Below are 22,532 nucleotides of genomic sequence, written 5' to 3'. Positions count from 1 at the left end.
GAAAAGCAAAGGATAAACCATGAAACCCTTTCAATCAGTATTTATTTGTGCTCACTGATAAATTAGGGCTACGAATCCTTTTAGACCTAACTTTAATTCTGCGTATGTCATTACTCGGACTACAGTAAATAAACGAAACGAACAAGTTCCTCTTCCCATACACATTCGAGGAAAACAAACCGCACAAAAGACTACTCGAAACTGTGGCATCACGTGCAAAATCGAGGGAATTCATTAATACGCATTTGCTGTTTTGGCCTAAAGCAATTACCCTGAAATTTCAAGGGTTAACTTGGTGGGTCGGTTGGTTAGTGGTGGCTTGTAACGGTAACGGATACAAGCGAACGAAACTGTTGCGTTAATGAACTTATGAGTGGGTACATATACAGATACAGATGCAGATACGCTTCGAACAGATACGCATACAGATACACATACAGATACAGATACACATACAAATACAGATACAGATACGTTTACAGATACGAAACGGTGACCTACCAACCTACAAAAGCCAAAGGCAACAGTTTCGAACGGCAACATCGAGCATACGACATGTTGGCCGCAACGGTGACGTAGGCGTCGGCCAACAGGGCGGGTGTGTGATATTGTTGTCGGCCGCATTGGCGGCATCTTTTTGGCCCCTATCGAGAAAACAACACTTTTTTTTCGCAAACGAGCAACGGGCAGTGACGACGACGACGACGATGATGTTCGTTCGACGTCGCAACTTTTGGCATTCGAGCGGATTCCGATTCTGATTCCGATTCAGCTATTGCTCACTCGCTCGGCAACGCTGCTGCTGGCTGCTCCGTGTCCGCTCCGCTCTGCTCCGTTCTGTATTTTCCTCGGTTTTCCGCGATCTCGTCGCCAGTGGATAAGAAGCCGGCGGACGGCGATAATAGCCTCCGTTCACAGCGTGAAAATTATCAAGTTAACCCGTTCACAAACCCAATGCGGCGCGGCGAGGGATAGAAAATTCAGCCAAAACAAATAGCAAAGTTAAAAAGCGTTAAAAAAAAAATAAATAATAAAAGGTGTATTTTTGTGTGCCAGTGTGACGCTCAAACAGCAGTGTAACCAAATAGAAAATAAGAGTAATAATACTCAGCAAACAAATTGGGTAAACAAATAAGTTTAGCAGCCAACGAAAACAGCAAAAATCCAGTCGGAAAGGTGCGTGCCAGACTTATTTAAATAAATAAAAGAAGCCAAGTTCAGCTAAGTAAATTGCAAATATTGCATTGCCCAAATTTCCTAGCTGAAAGGCGGAGAAGGAGAGTTTATTTTGGTTGGAAAACGTTTTCAATCTTTTTGGCGGCGGAAACAACGTCCGATTTTATTCGATATACAGCTCTATATGTCTGCCCATGCATTGGATCTATATAAAAATATATGCGTATGGGGCACGGGTGTTTGTATACACCACAAAACAAATTCGTATTTATAAGATTTTATTTAAATATTCAAATATTCAGTTGTTAACGGCTCGTTAAAGCAAATTGTGCAGCATTCCTGGCCAAGAACAGAACATAGCAAATTATCGTTAAGAGATCCATCGACTATTCCTATGCTCGATTTTGATTTGTAAGTAAAGAAAACCAAACACAAAAAAAAAAAAAAAAGATTCGCAACGTGCGGGGTTTGTATCGAAAAACCCAAACGAGAATATTCATTAAAAATTCCTATGAATGCGCCAAGTAAGCGCCTACGACAACAGAAATGTGCTCATAAAATATAAATATATAAAGTGTTTAAATTTAATCAAAACTTTATTTTCGCTAATCGAAACGTTTGATACCCTCCAAAAATGATGTCAGCAAGGCAAATTCATAGAAATTTAATAGTTAGTTTATCTATGATTGCCCCCTGAAACCCCATAGACACATCTTATCGGAGTCATAAACAACTATATAGACTTTCGTATATGAGAATAAACTTATAAGACTCTCAACCTCGAAGTGACACTTTAAGATAAAGTTCCCGCACTTCTTTCTGATTTTTCATGCTTTAGCTAGAAGCGTAGTTTTCGGCAGATAATATTTCGCTGCGCAACAAAATTGACATGTTGACATTTTTGCATAATTTATAATGAGTCTGAAGTTTTCGCACTCTTTTTTTAAAGCAAATGAAATTCCAATTTGTGGTTTTTTTATTAAGTGAAGATATACAGAAGCGGGAAATTGCTTGCCTTGTATATTATAAACAAAATTGTTTTGTATTTATTGAGAATAATATTTTCAGTGTTTATCTTAAACAATATTTAACATAGTTTTTTTTGTTTCAATCGAGTTTATCAATGTAATTATATACATTTATACATTGTTATGAATTTATCACTATATTTTTATACCGAGCATTGAGGTTATTGTCTTAGGCAAAGGTTTAATAAACCTAATATTATAAAATAAATTTAAAAATTTAATAAATTGGAATATACTTTATAATGCACTAAAATTAGAAATATAGTTTTGTTTAACTCCGTTTTTGCCTATTACCGTTGACTAATATTTTTGAGACCTTAAATTTGAACTTAAATTTGAGAATAGTTCTCGAAACTGAGGTAGAACTATAATAGACCTTCCGCAGGGTATAGAAACGTGCTGGATTCTTGGTCCGAAAAAGTATTTTCATAGGCAAAACGTGCTGGGGATTGTCACCCGAAGAGAAGTGGAACTGAAACACAGCCTATTGAGGGGGGAGGGGGCATATCGTGCCCTTTGCGGTTGTCAAACCAATTTACTTAGCCCCCTTTCAAGCTACGGTACTGCGATATGGCAATTACAACCGAAACAGCAACAGAAATAGCAACAAAAAACTGAAACTGAAACTGAAACGGAGACTCAAATTTAAAGCAATGAATGGGTAGGAGGAGGGTTGTGTACGTGCCTGAAATTATATCGCCTGCCTGACATTCAAATTGGGGACACAACTCCGGCTCCACGGCAGATCGAAGGGCTTGGGCTGGCATTTGCATTTGGTAAATCAATTACCCACCCACAAGTGGAAAACATTTCACTTCGGCCCAAGGTCGATTGTTGGGGGCCTGCACTTCACACGTTTGCACCCATCAATCGGGCATCTGTTCATCCATATAGAGTATAGGAGCAATTACACCCCGAGCAGTTCAATCTGTTCGATTGGTTCGTGGCTAATCCCAGAGACAATTCCATCTGTTGGCCTGGTTAGCCATGTTAGCCGGGGTAAGCTCCTTTGGCCATTTCACAGTTGACAAATGTCAGGGATGTTGCCTGTGGACGACCCCGAACTTCCAATTTGCCTGGCTATCTTTGTGCAATGAAAAACGCAGAGCTTTTCTAAGTGAAATCCCTCGAAATGAAGGTCAAATGTGGAAGTAATCATGCTCTGAATGAAATATAAAAAAACATTTGCTTTGGGATTAATCCATGCATTCATTGATTAAATCCACGAATGAGTAGATAAGGTAATCTCAAATAATTCCGCCTTTGATAAAGTTTAATGAACAAAGAGCTGAAGCTTAAATATTTGTGGGTTTTTTTTTTATTTGGAAGGCTCTGAAATTGCAGTGTATAATAACGAGCCACCAGAATCCCCTTCTCTTCACTTCGATAACAAGTTCTTGCACAGCGCCAAACGAAAACGAACTTGTCAAACTGCATTTGCTTGATAAATGCGACTGATTTCAAACGGCATCAATGTGTCGTTAACCAGCAAAACGGATTCAATTGGATTCTCAACAAAGTTACGAAGTATCTGCCGAATCCGTTTAGTTTGTTGTACCGCCAGCAAAAGCTTATTTGGGTTAATCAAAAACCGGCAAAATGTAGCCCTTAAGCAATTTTTAATTATTGGAGGGGGAGTGAATGTAAAGCAATTTTGCATAATCGCAAAAATCAAAAATCGATGAAAACACAAGCGAGGGTTGTTTGTCAAGTTGGTTGGGTTAATGCCATTTTAATTAAAGTTTATTCAAGACTTCTCAAGAAATAAGTGAAATAAATCCCTAAAACATATTTCTAAAGTGCTGATTTACCTTGCTTACCCTAATTCAATAATAAGTGAAGTAACCTAATGTTATCCCAAAAATAATGGTAGGACAAGTTAAGTATTAATCAAAAGCTTGTTTACATGTCTAGACTTTTTTATTTATAGCAGGTTCAAACAAAATCTGGTTACCTAAATTACTGGAATGATTATTAAATTGCGAAATAAAAGCTTTGATCAAGCAAACATATTAATCACATTTTTGCCGTGAAAAATAAGCTGCTCAAATTCAAAATCTAAAAATATGCATGTTCTTCTTTGTTCTTCATAATGTAATAAATTTTGTCAATAACTTTTTTGAACAGCTCGAGTAATGACATTTTAATCAAAATGTATGTCTACTATATATATAACCTATTATGTTGATTTAAAGAGCAATTCCTATTAAGAGCATATTGCGCGTTGATTAATCATCTTTAAAGTGCGCTTAAAAAGTTGCCACGCCAGATTGAAAGTGAATAATAATGGCAAATAAATGAAAGGCATTTTCCCAGAAATTCTCAAAAGAATTCCTCTATTATGGCCTGGCTTCCGTTGACTCGGCAACTATTTATCATCGCTTGTTACCTTCGGCCAGAATTAATTCACTTTTGTGCATTTCCCATTGCATTCAACTGGAATTTTTGTTGAGAAAGAAAAGCAAGCAAAAGCGGAAAAACTTATGTTGAAGGAGGAAAAACTTTTGTGCCGGCACGAGTTCTGTAAGTCGGAGAACAAAAAGTTCGGAAAGGAACTTACCGATTTCCCCTTTCGCGTTGACCACAAGGATTCCGGCGAGTCCGTTTTACTCATGCCCAATGGGGCATTAATTAATTTGATGGTCCTCGACTGTCAATTTTTGAAGTATTTACATAAATTTGACATTAATAAACCACGAGCATAATGGCCGGAAGGATCACAAATTGAGTGTGAAATTTTACGCACCATTTAACAGGACGAGGAAGGAGTAGGCCTGTGCGAATCTTTTAAGGTGAAATACGGACAGAAATTACAGCACTCGGGGCACTCGACTCCGTAAAGCATTTAGCCTGGCTGTCAATTACCCAGAAATAAATTATGAACACGCCCACACGTCTCAGAAGGCGTAGAAATGGAAATGGAACCAGGCCAGAAGTGAAGCCAAATAGACATGTTCCTTCGTCGTCCTGCGTGTGTACACATGTGTGCAGACATTTCGGAATTATGCTGATATGTTCACACATGTATACAGAATTTTCGCTATGAAAATCGCTTAAGCAAGTCGCTTTTCTTCCCTTTTTTTCCCTTTTCCGGGGCAAAAGAGTTTCTTTCTCACTTAATTGTTGTCTCGTAGTCCCCTTCCTCCGCCATTTATACATGTCTCACAAAAGTTGGCAACGGAATTCATCTTGAGATGTATGAAGCAACTTAAAATTATTTTTGCGAGGGCCTCCAAAAAATTAAAAGCATTCGCAGGCATTCAAATGATTCAACATCTCACATTACCCATCTGCGGGTTTACCAGGAGTGTCACCATTTTGGCCAAACACAAACCCGGAATACTTAAACCAAATCAAATTGATTGTGGCTTCCATATTTGCTGATTTTCCTTGCAAATATTTTCGCACAAATTTAAAATTATGCATTCTGCGTTTCTCTGTTTAGGTAAATAAATTATATATGCTTTTTCTTTATTGATTAAATGCTACATTTTATTTATAACTTAAAAGCTACCCATTTTTGTAATATTTTATAATGAAAAATTAGTTATTGGTCTTTTAATTAAGTCATAAAAAGCAATAATAATGAATGTGAATAAGTAATTATTAATATGCTTGAATTAAATCATCTTCTTTTGCTTTTTGTGTGTTTTAACGTTGAGTAATCAAGAAATGGTTTCATAGTCTTAAATCGGTTAATTATTTTTAATTAAGCAAACTTGTGCCGGAGCTTATACACCCATGCTGCTGTTACAAGAATATTATGTTTTATAAAAGTTTTATCAAATTTTAAATATTACACATTAACTTACATTCTTCAATATCAACAAGTTCAGATGCTTACATTTGTAGATTGGTTCATACATTATTGCCTAGCCAATAACAAACCGTTGAAAATATTTTATATATTCCGTAATCAAGATATTGTTTATGTTTACTCAAAAATATTGAATATATGCATAGGCACTCATAGGCACTGTATGTTATGGCCCTTTATAAACATGAAAAAAAATGTAGGCAAGCCCTTTTCTGATGGCAAAAGTTTCATTTCAATATTGGAATCGAATGGCATAAATACATTTCGCCTTTCGCCAGTCGAGTCGAATAATATAAAATATTCGCTTTGGCATATGGTCGGGTTTATATTCATTCTCAGCCTGATGCTTGCACAGGAGTAGTCCATACACATGTAAATGCCAGACACACACACCTGCACACACATGTGTAAATAAGAGCGTTCGACTTCGAAATTTGCTGACAAGGATGGGATGCCCAATGCCTTCACCTTTTTTACGCCGTCGTCGTCATCTTGATCTTATTGCCAGCATTTTGTAAATGAATAGAAACCCCACATACACACATACACACTTGCACGGGCCCAACACTTTATGTTTGTTTACAATTTTGTTTCTCTCTTTTTCGCCTCTACTTCTTTGCCCATTTGCATGTGTGTTTATACGGGCTGACACACACACACACACGTGTTTATTTGTTATTGTTAACCTTACCTCAAATACATTTTTATGACATTCAATGGCAGCAGCAGAAGCAGCAACAGCACCAACAGCACCAACGCGGCGTATGCGTAATTATGTCAATGACGTCACAAGCCGCTAGATGCGTAGACCATCAAAAGTTCCAAGTACCAAGTTAATTTTCATCTTAGTTTCGGGCCGCCAGAACTTCTTGGTGGCAAACTTCAAAGCTATTTTGCTTGATGAATGAAAACTTTTTACGTTGTCGGCTTTTGCGGCCAGCAAAACCCTTCACAAACAGTTAAGGGTAACTTGCTTGGGGTGTAGCAGTGGGTGGGGGCTGTTCAGTTGGCCCTCTTGGAGGCGGCGCTGAATTTTCAATATAATTTTCCCATCATTTTGCACGAAATTGAAAATTTACGCCCAACTTTATTTTCGCTTTTAATTTGTGTGCCGCTTTGGCCATCCTTTCCCTTTTTACGGCACCTTCAGCTGAGACACACCCTGTCATAAACAGGGTGGCCTCAATACACTTAGACAAAATGTGTTGCTTATAACATTAAATTCAATAGTTACCCAGTATTGTTTATTGTAGAGACTTCGATACTTAAAAAAGTTCTGAACTGTTTAAGGAAATACAACAATCTAATTTTGTATAACATATAAAAATAACTGAAAATTTGCCAAACATTTAAAAACCATTAAAGATTTGTAAATATTTATATACATAGTTAACAAAAATGTTCATCCTAAGAAACTAATTATAGAGAACAATTAGATTCTTCGAGTGCTGAAACATGTATGTATGCCTGCTTAATAAAATTTGCATATAACAAAGGGAATGAGATTCGCAAAGGGGAGAAACAATTTATGTTCAATTGTAATCAGATTGATTACGTTTGGGGTCGGAGAAGTGAGGTGTGCAATTTGTATAATTGATTTAACATTGCGTGTGCCCAAGAGTCGCGGATATAGGTCTTAATTGGAGAAAACTCTGGGGTTTTCCCAGGCGCAAGGCCTAAGAAAATAGGTAAGCAAAAGCGAAATTCATCGGAATTTCACCTAAGCGTAATCTACATAATAATTTGTAAATGTTGACGTCTTGTAGTTCTCTCGGCGCCGCCTCAGTCTTGATTCGTGACACATTTTTGTTTTCATTTTCGTATTATTATACTGCCGTTGGTGGGTCTTTTGTTTGGGAAGTCCCGACGCAAAGCGATAAGGCACGTCTGGAATTGGGTCGTGTTTTGCTCAAATGTTCATGGCAAAACTTTCCTTTGCCCCGACAGGTTCGCACTTTTATTAGCCCGTGGCATGGAATTCCACTGACTTTGGCCGAAGTTAGTGCTCCACTTTTGCCACTTTTCCACTCTCGTCGGCCGAATATGATGGAGCTAACAATAAAATGTGACATTTCGCTGCCAAAATTATTTGCTTTGCGCTCTAGGTCGCGGACAATTGTTTGTTGGCCGACAAAAAGGCGAAATGGGTCAGGAAAGTGGGTAGACCAACCCTTCCAGGATAGGACACATAAAATGTGTAGCATACTTTATGGCGCTCAACTGGATAAAAAGGGGCAGAAAGCTAAAACGAAGCTTAGCACTTTGGGGATTCGGATTGATGTTCATTTGGTGCTCCATTGAAGAAACTTTCTGAAATGGAAGTTTGACGCTCGTAAATGGCTTAAAACATAAAAGTGATTTGTGTTTATTACAAACGTTCCCTAAACTACTAATATTTAATTGTATTTTAATGAAAACAAAAATTCCTTTAAAGTCTTTAATTTAGTGCCAACACATAAACTTTATCACAGCATTTTATCATTTAGTTCGTGTCAAAAATGAATGCATAAATCTGTGTATAATCATTATCTTTTAGTTTGATTAATGCGTTTTGTGTTTAGCAAACAAATGCATTAAAATGAGAGAACATCATTATTCTTAAATTAAAACCAATTTAAATCTGGCAAGCAATCCAAAGTTTGAAAATACAAAAAAATAGTCATGGGCATTCATTACCTCTTGTATAAAATTATAGCTTAAAGTCAACAAGAAATAGTTTAAGGTAAACTTTCCCTTTTAACTTTCTCTTTTGCAAGTCTAACTACAAAGCCCCAATTTTTGCAAAAGTTATTTTCTGGACACATGAGAGCTGTAATTAAATTGCCAAAAACAAAGAACGAACTTGAAATAGAAACCCAAAGAGTGGCAGCCTTCGACACGAAAGCAATTTCAAAGCCAACTTTTGTTGCGGCCATCCATAATACATGAAACATGGAAGCTAAACAGGAAAACCACTCCAACGGACTGTGGGCGGCGGAAAATAACTTTCGAAATATTGCGGACGTAATAAATGCAGCATTGAAAAGTGCACTAAAGCCCCATGCTTCGATACATCGAAAAATAGTGCCAACACTCTAGTGGTCAAGACCCAGGCACTTTCCCTGACCTGACACACATATAATTTCCCCCACGCAACTTTTCCGGGCTTCCGTGAGATACGGATCACGGATGCCACGTGAAAAGTTTGGGATTGGGGTCCGAAATCCGAGCTTAAATAACTTTTAATAATAACATATGGTGGTCTGCTCTCATGGACAGCATTTTTATGAAAGCATGTGGATCGTTGATTTTTTGTGAGCTGATTTTATAAAAATTCTTAAATAAATTTTTGCTGCTGGAGATGAGAAACTTCCAAGTAATATTTAAAAATGGGACCAACTCTTTGTCAAAATGTGTTCAAGTTATTCGATAAAAAATGTTTATGTAAAGATTAAAAAAGAGATTGCCTTGCACTGAAGAGTATGCTACATTTTCCTTACAAATTGTTGAAATACCTTGCCAGCTTTTCGATAAGTGAACAAAGAGCTGCATGCCCCAATTACCATGTCTCTGTTGATATTGATTAGGCCTACGAGCCTGATAAATTCATGAGTCTTGTAAATTAGAGACTTCTGTCTCTCTGCTGCTGTACTTTTGCCTTAGCAAACAATGGGCTCAGCAAAAAGAACCTCGAGCAGGGAACGTGCCACGACTTCACTAGATTCCCTTGAGAACCGCCGCACTCCACTTGGCCATCCTCATCCTCATCCTCAGTCCGCAGTCCTCATCCTCTCCGACCTCCTGGCTAAGGGCCTGCCCCACTCACCTCAGCTGTCCTTAAATACCCTTTCCCTTCTGAAAAAAAAAGTTAAGTGGATTTAGTGATTACTCAATTGATTTATTTAATAAATTTCAATCAAATTCAATTTGCTTGACAAGACAATAATTAATTTAATTGCAAAATAATCATTCAGCACTTCGCTGTTAATATGAACAATTGTTAAATTTACACGCAATAATTGGATGTACATTTTCATATTAACAGAGAATTAAAAGAATCGCACAAATGTGGCAGAAATTTGTTAAGCTAAAAATACAATATTCGAATGAGTTACTCCCATTATATTGGTATATTTTTAGTTAGTGTAATACACAGAAAAAACCAGAGAAATTGATAGCTCTGTTTTTTCTGTGTATAGAAAGTATAGAATTTTGCCATTGGGGGGCCCAAAAACAAAGTTGGTTGAAAACTGTTATTGAATTTCTGGTAAAATATGCATAGAAACTACCGTGTGCTAAATTCACGCTGAATAATTTAGCTGCCAATCCTGCCCAGCGGGCGGATAAAAAAAGATGGCTAAAAATCGCGAGAGTGGCCAATTGCATATTGAAAGGGCATTTCCGCTTCGTTGGCTGGCCAGTGATCAAATGGCATTCTTGTACTTGATGCTTTTTTACGATTTCTTGCCCAAGTTACCCCCATGTTGGCCGGAAAGAGGGCTAGAGCGTTTCGTTAGCTTCAAACGAGCATTTCGGGCCCGCCAGCAAAAAGCTGTTCATAAATTGCATGTTGGCTTTTGTGTTGGCATGTCGTAGACTACCCACCCACCCACATTTCACCCCACCCAGCAGGTGAATATGTGCCGTTGTGTACTCCATTTGGTTTTTTAATAGACCCAGCTCGCATTTAAACTGTTATGCTTGGCCTGGTCCGACGCTCTGCTGCCGACTGGGCACAAAGGGCCCTGCTCCTGGTTTTATCGTTTAAGCCAAATCAGTGTCGAGCTTTGGCACATATTCCTGCCGCTGGCGTCTCTGTGTGTGGGGATCGATGCTTCAGGTAGCCGAAGCGCAGCTAACTTTGGTATAAATTTACAATTTCAGACCCTGCCCACGGGATCTGAACACCATCAATTTCAGGTAATTCCCTTTTGGCCGCCAGTGGGCGTTTCTCGGCGGCAATTAGCACCGCCTTACGGACACATATTAATGGGTTCGTGCAGCTAACGTAATTAAAAACCAGTTAATTAGTGAAGTTTAAGCAAAGGTAAATATGAAACTAAATTGGCCTTGAACACATAACATAAAATACAATATTAAAAAGCAATTCAGTGCGGTTAATTAGCAAAGGTAAATAACGCTGGCAACTGTATGGATTCATAATATTCCATTTTCGAGCGATTGCTAAGTGGCGTGGGCAGAATTCGATAGCGGCCAAAGTGCTAAGTGATTTATACTGACGATTAGAATCGTACACGGAATGAAAACAAACATATGAAGCATTTCTAGTCGGGGAGTTCGATAACGTTTATATCGCCTCCATTACGAATACAAGGCAGAGGTGATGGAACATTTCAAATAATTTATAACCATTTGAAGATATCTATCTATCTAACTAATGTCCATAAAGCGCTAGTTCTATAGTTGTTTCTCCTTAGATAAGGCAAAGAGTGTTAAGTAAATCATTCGAAGGAAAGGAAAACACCTAAAAAGTGTCCATTTATGTATTTCTATGAATTAAAAATCAGCGTTACTATAATAGTAACTTAGTTAGTTAATAATTACCTCTAGATGCCAAAACTATGCTATTATTTTAAAGGATTTTATCACTTTGAAGTTATTAATTAATACATTAATTACTTAATTACATTTATAATATATACTTAAAGGAATTTTTCTTAGAGGGGTATTAACTAGTCGACTCTTTATAATTTATCCGCACTATTTGCTTCTAAATTGCTTATTCATACAATGAAAATCATTCATTTGATTTCTCAGCAACTCTAGAGATTTGAAACCCTCATTCTCAGGAGGCTCATTAGGAGTAATAGAAATTTATTACACTTGAGTAAAGAATGTCTTTAAGATAGAGAAGCAATTATTGATTTTGTGATATATAGACTACAATATATAAAAAAATTATATATTATCCAAATATATTTCCACAACTAGCAAACAAAAAAATGTGGCTAAAAAAGTGCAATCCAATCAAAATGAAATGAAATGCCAGGCAAACAAATTAGCAATTGAACAATTTCGCCCAACATTTGCCAGCATATTGGGTTAATGAGAGCCAGCATTTGCCATTGCTGGCATTAACTATTCATTAATTAAAAAGCCACAGCCTGCTGTCTGTGTTAGTTGTTGCAATTAAAATGAATTTGCACCGGAAATGGAAATGGAAAAGTTCACAGTTTGCTGCTGCTGACTGCAACACATGACGTATACGCAATGCGGTCACAGTTATTATTGGGTTGGCTAAAAACACGTGTCCCTGTGTGAGTGAGTGGCGCAAGAAGAACAAGAAGATGGCGGAGGAGGAGGAGGAGAGCACGTTTTCAAGTGTTTATTATAACTATTTTCCTGTGGTTTCTGTTTGTATTGTTATGGCCGGGTGTTAGTTATTAGTGCAGTTCGCTGTTCGTCCTTTGGCATCTGGCTTCTGGCTTCTGGTTGCCGGTTACTGTTCTGTGTATATTGCAGTTGGTCGCGCTATTGCGGCTTGTTGTGTCAAGGGTCGTCCACAAATTCACCACTTATTCCCCTTTCGCGAAACCCACAGTTTCTTGTTCTTTGTCGCTGTGACATTGTTAGCCGCAGTTGTTCAAGCCGCCTTTTCTGCACATTTGTTAGCGCCACAGAGCCGAAAATAGTTCAAAGGGAAAGCAACTCACCTGCAGGCAACAATCTGGCTTGGTTTCATTAATTTGCATATTTAGCAAGTCACTCGAGTTTCAACCGGCGCACTTTCAATTTCCTCGCTTTTCCTCGCTTTATTTTTAGCCAGCCAGCTAACTGCACTTGGCGCTCATCAAAATTCACTGTCGGAAGTGGTTGCTGCCAAAAGGAAATCTGCACTCGACTCCGTTTGTTATACTTGGCCATTAGACATCCGCATGAATACTATAGACAAACAGATATAAGCAGCTACAAATATATACAGGATGGTCGGAAGCAGATTGCGTCTGCACTGCGGCATCAGCTTATGCAAATGACCCAAGCGAGCTATCTGTCATAGGTCAGCAGATTATGCTAATATGCTTAATATCTGCCCCACTCTTCGTTTCTGGGAATTGGAATTAGAATGCGAATGGGGATGGCAAACGTATCCATATCCATTTACACTCTGTCTTTATCTTTGAATGTTTGAAGATTCTTGGCTTTTGATAAGCTCCAACCAGAGTCCTGCAGTGGCATTCAAAAGTCAATTAGTGAATGACAGAATAAACAAATCTTCATTAAGGGCTAAGGGATAATTCTATCTAGTGGTTAGTTCATTTAATTGAATTGTTTTGTCACCACATTAATCACATGCATAAGCACACCTTTCTCGAACGTTATTTAAAAGGATGCATCTGTTTACTTTCGTTATTTACTAATACCATAATATATATTAACCATCTGATATCTACATACCAAACAATGATAGTCAACTAGATATATAGATCCGAATATATAAAAAACGCTTAATTGCCTCATTTATCATCATAAATTTTTATCTATTAGCAACCAAATAATTTATTTGAAAAAGGCATATCAATCATTTCTTATTGCAGTTTGAAAAGCATAAGAAGTTGCTGGAATATTTAAGTCAAACGTCGAGCAAGCTAAAATCTTCTTCAAAGTTTTGCGAGAACTACTTTCAAACTTTTAGTTCACTGAGTTTAAGGGGCTGTAGATGGAATTTTTGGATACTTACCCCTCCGCCCTTTAATGCACATCGAAAACAATTACTCTCCGCGAATTTTCATTTTCATTTATCGTCCCACCAGCTCCCATTTGAATGTTTGCTTCATTCTTCTTATTCTTAACCTCGATATCAATTATTCCCAGTTCGTTTAAATCATTTTAATTATAAATTGTGTATAACGAAGCGAGGCAAAGCCGCTTAAAGCAAAAAAGGAGCGGAAATGCAAATTTACTCAGACGCCGACTGAATTCCTGCTTACTTGACTTGCATTTCAAATTTGTTTGGACCGAGATTACGCAAAAAGTTGTTAGGCCGAAAACTTCGAACATGAAAATGCAGTTCGCCTCCGTTAAACCTGCTTAAACCGATTTTCCCGCCCAGATCCTGAGAATGTGCAAGCAGAAGGAAACCCTAATCGGATTAGAGTTTGGCAAACTTAAGGTAGGCCAAGTGATTACCGAGAACTAGCCGAAAAATATGTGGGTCCACCATGTGTGAAACTTTGTCAACAGGGTTTTTAAGTCGTTTGGAAAAAAAAAACTGTATTAAATTTACCCAATTGATTTTTAATATAATATTTCGCTTTTAAAATATGTTAGCCTTTTGTTTTTCGAATTTATTTTCAATTTTTTTTTTCTGTGCACTATCAATTTGATTTTGGGAAATATTGGCTATCGAAAAGCAAACAGTCTGCTGGCTTTGTCGGAGCACTCGAGTGTGGTATCAGTTAATTTTGGAATCTGTCAAAAAGCATTCAGCGAATTAAACCCAATTGGCACAGCCACCATAGGGAGAAGAAGTTTCCGCAGCAGCCAACAGCCAACAGCCAGCAGGCAAATAAACATGGCACATGACACTGGATTACATTTCATTTCACATTGCTCACACAACCCACATAAAGAAGGGGAAAAAGCCAAACTGGAAAAATGGCAAACTAGCAAGCTGGCAAGTTGGCAAACTGGCAGCAGTCAGGTGGCGCAGAGACTGCTAAATTTTCAAGTGCAGCCAGCCAACTCTTTTAGGCGCAGCTCGTGGAAATTGGACATGAAAATGAAGGGCGCAGTGGGGGGCGGGCCTATTCGGGTGGGAAAAGCGAAGGAAAAGCGCACGGAACGTGGCAGTAATGCAGCAGCAAGTGGCACAAGTAGCAGCTGCCACAATTTGATGCAGAACGAAACACGATCGGACTGCCTAACGAACTTGCAATGCCCTCAAGGAAATTGGGAAACCAAATTTAATGATTACAATTGTGTTTTTTGATTGTGAAACAACAACATTCATCTTACACTAATACAATAACACCTCAAATAAACCGCAAATATTTGAGAAACACATAAGTAACTTAATTCAATGGTTTATATATTTTACAGATTTTTTATAGTTCCATTATTAGAATTACTTCTACTATACTTTGAACTTTACTTTTATATAATTCAATTAATAGTATCCTTCATTTAAATTAACTTCAAGTGAACAGAAATCTTTAATTGTCTAATGAAACTCCCTCTCTTTCGACTTTGACTAGGTTTTTGTTTCAAGTGCATAAATAGACCATAAAAAAAGATGAATCAATCACCTACTGCCCACCAAACTTACTTCATCATAATAGAAGTATATTTAAACAAGAAAATGTTCCCCCCGAGCTAAACAATGTCAATGAAATCGAAGAATATCAACACCAAAACAATTTTTTTTCATTTGCTGATGGACTTCTATTTTTGCCAAGTCATCAAGCAAATTATCCGGTACATTTAAAGTCAAAGCGAAATCCCCATCTAGATTTAAAATGGAAACAAAGAATATTTATGGCAGAAGTTTCTGGGGAAATGGCAGCCAAAGCCAGCTGGGTCTTAAGCCGACCAGTTTGCCAAGCTACCCCGACGGGCTTTAGAGTGCAAGGGAAATGCGGAAAATGGACCGTGGCCCACTCTAAGTAGTTCGTCTGTCTGCCCAAGTGTCAAAGCTTCGCCAGCCGCAAGTGTAGCATACTTTTCGAGCGGTCAGTCTTTGCGGCTGTGTGCTGTATACATAATGCATATAATGCGACGGACTTGTCTGTGTGTGTGGCCTAGTCCGAGTGGGGAATTGTTTCGTTTTCGTTTCGAAATGAAAGAAAATGCTGTTTAACGTGCTTTTTATTATTTACATCCGCGGCCCGAGGAGCAGGCAAAATAAACAGGCCCTAACAAGCAAGGAACCCCGCTTTTCCTCTAACCGCAAACTCATCAACATTTCCTCTTTTTTTCTGCATTTTCCCCTCGTTTAATTTTTTTTTTTTTTTTGTGGCACAGTTCCGGCTGCGAGGCTTTCATTTCTATGCAAATTCCTAATGCCGCAGGCGCAAAATGTTTTTATTGTATTTAGTGGAATTATTCACGCCAAACTAACTTTTGTCAGGCTACAAAGAGGCGAAACGCCTCATATGGCTTGAGTTTGTTTTGATTTTTAACTGGCGAAATTGCTTTGATGCCGCCACATTTTAATGACTCGAATTGGCCTTTGTGAGAATCCAAATGCCATGTCTCGGTTTAATTTCCTCCCAAGGTGTTCCGGAAAAACTGACATGTGCTTTGAGCTTTTTTGATTGCCGGCAATCAATTGTAATGACAAACAGTGCAAATATTTTCTCAAATCATTCAGTCAACCCGCAACCCGCTGCCATAATGCACTAAGAAAGGGAAGTGGCAATAAGCCGCGCAAAAATCAAATCAATATTATCGATCCCTGCACTCAAGAGCCGCACACAATATATAGTATATAAAACTATAAATTATTCCCATCATGTTACAATTGTATAATTATTGCAATGCAAAGAAGCGTCGGGGATTTGTCAATTGCCAGGAATTGAATGGGGTGTTAAAGCTTGACATGCATTACGGACTCTCTTTCGATTTTGATATGAAACCAACAAATGTATCAGCTTACTATTCTTTCTTTAAGCCCTTTACATTTAAAAAAAGCGTTGATTACTACAGAAACTGTTAAATTATGAAATATTATTTTAAACTAAAAAAATGGACTTACATATTTTACATGTATTCTATATTTACTACACTTAAATGATACATAGTTTCTTATAAAATTACAGAAATAAAATCTCCTATTGCGATACCTTGCTAAAAGCTTAACTAAAATCTTATAGTTATTTTTTCCTTTTAAATTTGTCTGCTTTTGTTATGCTTTGCCATATCAACATAGCATTTTGTCCCTCTTTAATTATATAATATATATTTATATCTTTAATCCAAACTTCAGAAACTCCCAATAACTGAATTATTATTTGCCACATTATAAATGTATATGACAATACTAATCCCCATTCATAACCTACAGAATCGGGCCTTGTTAATTAATTAAACGAAGCTATCTAAACGAACTAATTGAAAGCTGGCTACTGCAACCTGTTGTTCCGCAAGCCACCTTATTGCACAACGTGATACCCGCTTTCTACGACAGCAAAATCTAAATTGTCAATCAATTTTAGCTTGTTTAACATTCATGATACGAGTTTCAAGCAGAATGGACAATGTGGCCGAATGGGAATGGAAGAATTTTAGCTCAAGAGATGCCGCCAATTCCAGACAAGCTCTTATGTAACCCGACTCGTTCTATATGCCACTATATGGTAACGGTGCATGCATATCGGGGTATATGGTGCATGGCTGGCACCGACAACGTTGCGTATGAGCAACTTTGAATAATTAACTCACTTCAATGGCTGCCAAGCGTGTGGAGGTGGTGGTGGTGGTCCTCCCACAATATTCTCGATTCCCCCCAAAACCCTCAATATATATCCCTTCTCCTGTCACTTGATGTGGAACGTAATAAAGTGAGGGGTTGTGGCGGAATTTTGCGCTGACAATATAAATTGCAATTTGGCCATTGTCACTTGGCTCAAAAACTTGGCAGCGAAAAATGTTACACCAACAAAACACCGAGGACCATAAAATAGTTAAAATATTTTTTAATCAATTTGGCAGCTGGTTGTGACCTTTAAAAGCTTTCAATTTAAGGAAAATGAATAAACGGTTTGCAGTTCACACAAATCATCGAGGCGGAGAAGTTTTCCGATTGAGTAAAGCTAGGGAAAATCTAATCATTAAATTCTTCTACGGCAATATTTGTTATTTGATTGGGTCTGAAATGTATGTTTGAACAATCAGCCATTCTGGTGTAAGCAAATACAAAGCAAAGTTAAGTGAAATCTGTATAGGTTTTGCTATGAAACTTACTGACTTAAAGAAAATTTAAAGAGCTCAATGTATATTTAGCACAGTTTTTTTTAAGACATTTTAGTACAAACTATTTTAATTAATTTATATTTTAGAATACTTAACATATATTTATCAGATAAAGAATTTTTGAGTTTGGAGTTGTTTTGTTTTGGAAGCCATTTTGTTAGCTTTAATGATGGGGCTTATCCCTCAAGTTGTTAATCCCTAACTTCGTTGCCAAATTCTCGCTTAGCCACCAACTTTAAAGGTAAACTTTTGTCCCGAGTCACACTGTGTGTTGAGCTAATCAAATATGGGGGAAGTAAAATAATTGCCCGCTGAAGCCTGCTGAGAATGTAACGCAATTTGATGATAATTAAAATTATGCCTGCTGTTGGATGGACAAAGGGGAGCGGTGCGGGGTCGGGAATGTGTCACGAATACCGCTTTAAGCGGCTTATATGCCTGCCCCATCTCCCCGCAAACACCACCCCCTTGAAAGGAGCAAGGCCACGTCGAATGTAATTATCATTAGTAAAGACATTGCTGAACAATTTTTGCGTGTTCGCACGTACGCGGTTTTCCGAGCTCAGGACTTTGGACCCGCAGTCCTTAGTCCTCGGAACAGCCTAATCTTCGGTCAAACAAAAGCGACCACGCCCCCCGTCCCGTTGACAACGCAACCGCCCTCATTTTAATGTTTGCCTTTGGCAGCTGTTCAAACAAATTACAATAAATTCGCAATTGTACTTACAGAGCGGCGGACATTTGATTGATGTAAAGGCATCAACAAGTACAGCAGCAACAATGGCATTAAGATCTTAACATTTTAAATCAACAAACAACAAAAATAAATTTCAGCCCCAAAAAGGGGAAAGAGAAAATGCAAATAGCGCTGGGGAAATTAGCGCACTTAAAGTGATTCATTGATAACTTTTTGGCACGCCATCAGACAAAGTCGGTATGGTTATAATCCCGGGCACCGTCACCCATCAGCCATCACCCTCCTCCTCATCAACATCATCATCATCGGAGCAGGTCTAATCAGTGTCACACGCCATCAAAGTGGGCCAGAAGCCACAGAGGCGATATTCCAAAATAAAGGCATCCAAAAGGCATCGCGGGGGGCTGTGGCAGGTGCATAGATAATGGGTTAATGGCATTAGGTGCAGGGTAATCAGGGCCATTGTTACGGGAAAATAGGACTGACACGGTTAAACCGACCTTCCCACTTTTGGCAGATGTCTAGTCACACTGATTGACTAGCCAGTCAATCAAGTATAATATGATCAAGTGACTCAACAGATTAAAGCCAAAACTGTACATTTTTATACCCTTGCAGAGGGTATTATAATTTCAGTCAGAAGTTTGCAACGCAGTGAAGGAGACGTTTCCGACCCTATAAAGTATATATATTCTTGATCTAGCCATGTCCGTCTGTCCGTCCGTCTGTCCGTCCGTCTGTCCGTCTGTCCGTCCGTTTATATGCAAACTAGTCTCTCAGTTTTAAAGCTATCTGCATGAAACTTTCCCAAAAGTTGTCTTTCTATTGCAGGTAGTATATAAGTCGGAACGAGCCGGATCGGACGACTATAGCATATAGCTCCCATAGGAACAATCGGATAAATAAATGAAAAAAAATTATAACTTTGCTGTTTTTTAATTTTTTGTTTAGTTCTTCGAGATATAGTAATGGTTAAATATTTCAGAATTTTGTTTTAAATTTCATCAAAATCGGACGACTATAGCATATAGCTCCCATAGGAACAATCGGAAAAATAAATGAAAAAAAATTATAACTTTTCTGTTTTTTAATTTTTTGTTTAGTTCTTCGACATATAGCAATGTGAACAAATTAAGAATAACAACCGATTTCGCATTGAGTGCTGTGTAAACAAGTCCTGCCAGGAAGCACTCATCCCTAAGCAAATCAAAAACATAAGACCGGGGACTCCCCGTTGAAATCTTTACCTCTGCCGCAGTCCTTTCCGGATGAGTGGGAGCTTAGAATACACTTAACGTTGCCAGGCATTTTAGTTTGATTAAAAATATGGCTCTGGAGAAGGAACTGGAAATGCAGGAGGTATTATCTTTAATGTTTGCTAGTATCAGTCTGCGCCTGCTGGCGATTGATATGCAGATAATGGGATTGGAGTGGGTAAAATTGGATTTGCCGCTAACATCTTGGCAACTCTGCATCTGCCAGGGTTGCTAAGTAGGCCATGGCAATGTCTTTGCAAAACATACACATGTTCGTACAATCGCACACCTGGCGAATGGAATAATTCCATTGAATGCCAAGGAACTTACAATACGAGTAAACTTCTTCCATATGCACAAGAAAAATAAATGAAGGGAAAGGGAAAACGGGGGAAAACAGAGTGCCGCATGCAGTCAACTGTCAACGATTTTCCCTTTGCCAGCATTTTGCCCTAGATTTCATTATTGCCAGCAAATTAATTGCACACCGAGACCAACACAACTTACACTTGAATAAATGGATTTGTAAATGAAACTATACCGCCATGTGGTGCAATATTGTCAAATCAGTTTAGATTGTTTATCAACAAATACGTCAATAAACAATTTGTGTCTCCAAATGATTTTGTGATAAATAAAAAAAAATGCTCATATATTTAATACGAAGTTAAACTTTTGTATTTTAAACTAGCATTCTAGCCAATGGTTTCTATTAAATCATTTGAAAACCTCTAAAACTTTTATAAATTTAACTCTTACGAACTAAAAGATTTTAAGTATTAAGTATTTATAAGCAATGCAGTTACTATAATTTTTTCTTCATATAACTAAATTATATCATTATATATAATACTAAATTATATCTAAAAGGCATTTCTTCTTCTAAGTGTATCTATACCTCGGTGGTTTATGAATAATTCTGTTTCTGTTGACTTGACCGACCAGACACGCCCACGCCTGCCAAAGGACGACCACTAATTGCCCGTAATGAGCCACTATTGCTGGCCAAGAAAGGGTTGTCAAAGGAACGAGACGTGACCTTCTGAAATAACTACTTACTTTCAGTGCTGTTGATTCTTTTTGCACCCGTTCAAGAAATGCCTTAGTCTAGCTATTTTCAGCCTAATCAAGTTGACTTTTATACGAGACATTCCACGACATTATCTGCGAACTTTCCAAAGAGCCCGGGCGAAACCAGCCAAGCAGCCAACATAAACCTTATCAAGGCTAAGAGACTGTCTCTCAGTGACTAAGCCGAATATGATGGCCATAAAAATGTTACTTTAAGCTGATAACAGGGCAACGGAAAGAAAGCAGTCGAGTGTGCGAAATCCTTCTGCGAAGCAAAAATAAGCAAGAAATGCGATTATTGTAAGCAAACATATTCAAAAATAAATTTTTGACTACTTTAACACGGACATATATTTCCGTGCACTTAAGCAACGTAGCATATTAAAGCTTCAAACAGTAGAAGTACGATTAAGTAAGGCTGTGTTATATCGATAACAAAAGTATTATGAAAATAACAAATTTTGTAATTTATTTGATGCCGTCTACAGGTTCTAAGGATGTAAAACTTAAAAAGAGGTTGTTTATGTAAACAAAAAAAATAAAAATATAAGAAATTAAATGCATTTTATAATTTATAACGATGGGTATACCATAAAAATATTCTGTTTGGTCATTTTAATAATTATGAAATCAAAGAAATAACTGAATATTTATTTAAGTCGAATTGTTTGTTTCTCTTAAGTCAAAAAAATAACCTATAAGTTTGCACAGAAATACATTTTTTATCTCATGGACTTTTGTTGAAATAATCTTTTCATAATATCCTTGTACCTACAGTACATACACTTCACATATTTTGCATTTGCATAATAAATTCATTATCCCAGTCCCTGACTGTCACGAAAATTCATATTTCACAAAAGTGAGCGTTTTTCATTATCCCGCACTCCTTAAAAAGAAATCTCTCGAAGTGCTTGAAAATCATAAAAATGCGTAATGCTCAACCATGGCAACCATCATCGTCATGATGATGACAAACGATGAGCAATATAGTAGACCGGCTTATCCCCTTTTCCAAGGCAACATCCACCACTTCCCCAACTGGTAGACCAGCGAGAGTGCATAAAGTGCATTGCACAAATTGTTCTTTTCGCTGCCAGTACAATCTGCTACTGCAGCCGGAGGGTCAGACCGCAGAGACACCTTCCTCCGGACCACCTCCGTCGTCCCCGAGTTCCCAGAAAACGACACCGTCGGCGGTGGCACAACCGATGAACCCCATTCCTGGGGGCTGTGAGGTGTCGGCACGGGAACTGACCGAAAAGTGCAAATGTCGCATATTAAATTAACGCTGCTAGTTGACAGGCACCCCCATCCATCCCATAAACCGACCCGCAAAACCCACGGTTTCACGTCCAAACCAAATTAGTCAAAGCGTGGAGAAGCACAGCATAACAGCCACAAGATGGAATGGAATTAAAAATTGTTTATCGAAAAAAAACCAAAGTAAATAATATCTTATCAACAACGCCTGCGGTAAAACAAGTGCAAGTGCAAGTGCAAGTGCACTACATCCCATTACTGCTGCTCTTATCGACAGAACGTTGGTTTTTTTTATTATTCGATTCGCTTTCATT

The 22,532-nt window shown here is 37.9% G+C and overlaps 1 protein-coding gene across 1 annotated transcript in view; it reads left to right on the top strand.

The window, feature by feature from the left end:
* The first annotated feature begins 779 nt into the window (after positions 1-779).
* The window catches only part of LOC108147045 (potassium voltage-gated channel subfamily KQT member 1), a 40,769-nt gene continuing 19,016 nt past the window's right edge, over positions 780-22,532 (top strand). The window contains exon 1 of the mRNA XM_041707625.1: positions 780-1,176. The gene's annotated coding sequence lies outside the window, so the exon portion shown is untranslated. The remainder of the gene's footprint in view (positions 1,177-22,532) is intronic.

This window comes from Drosophila elegans, unplaced genomic scaffold, assembly GCF_018152505.1.
Source record: "Drosophila elegans isolate 14027-0461.03 unplaced genomic scaffold, ASM1815250v1 contig_183, whole genome shotgun sequence".
Taxonomy (NCBI): domain Eukaryota; kingdom Metazoa; phylum Arthropoda; class Insecta; order Diptera; family Drosophilidae; genus Drosophila; species Drosophila elegans.
This window is presented reverse-complemented; position numbering and strand designations above follow the sequence as displayed.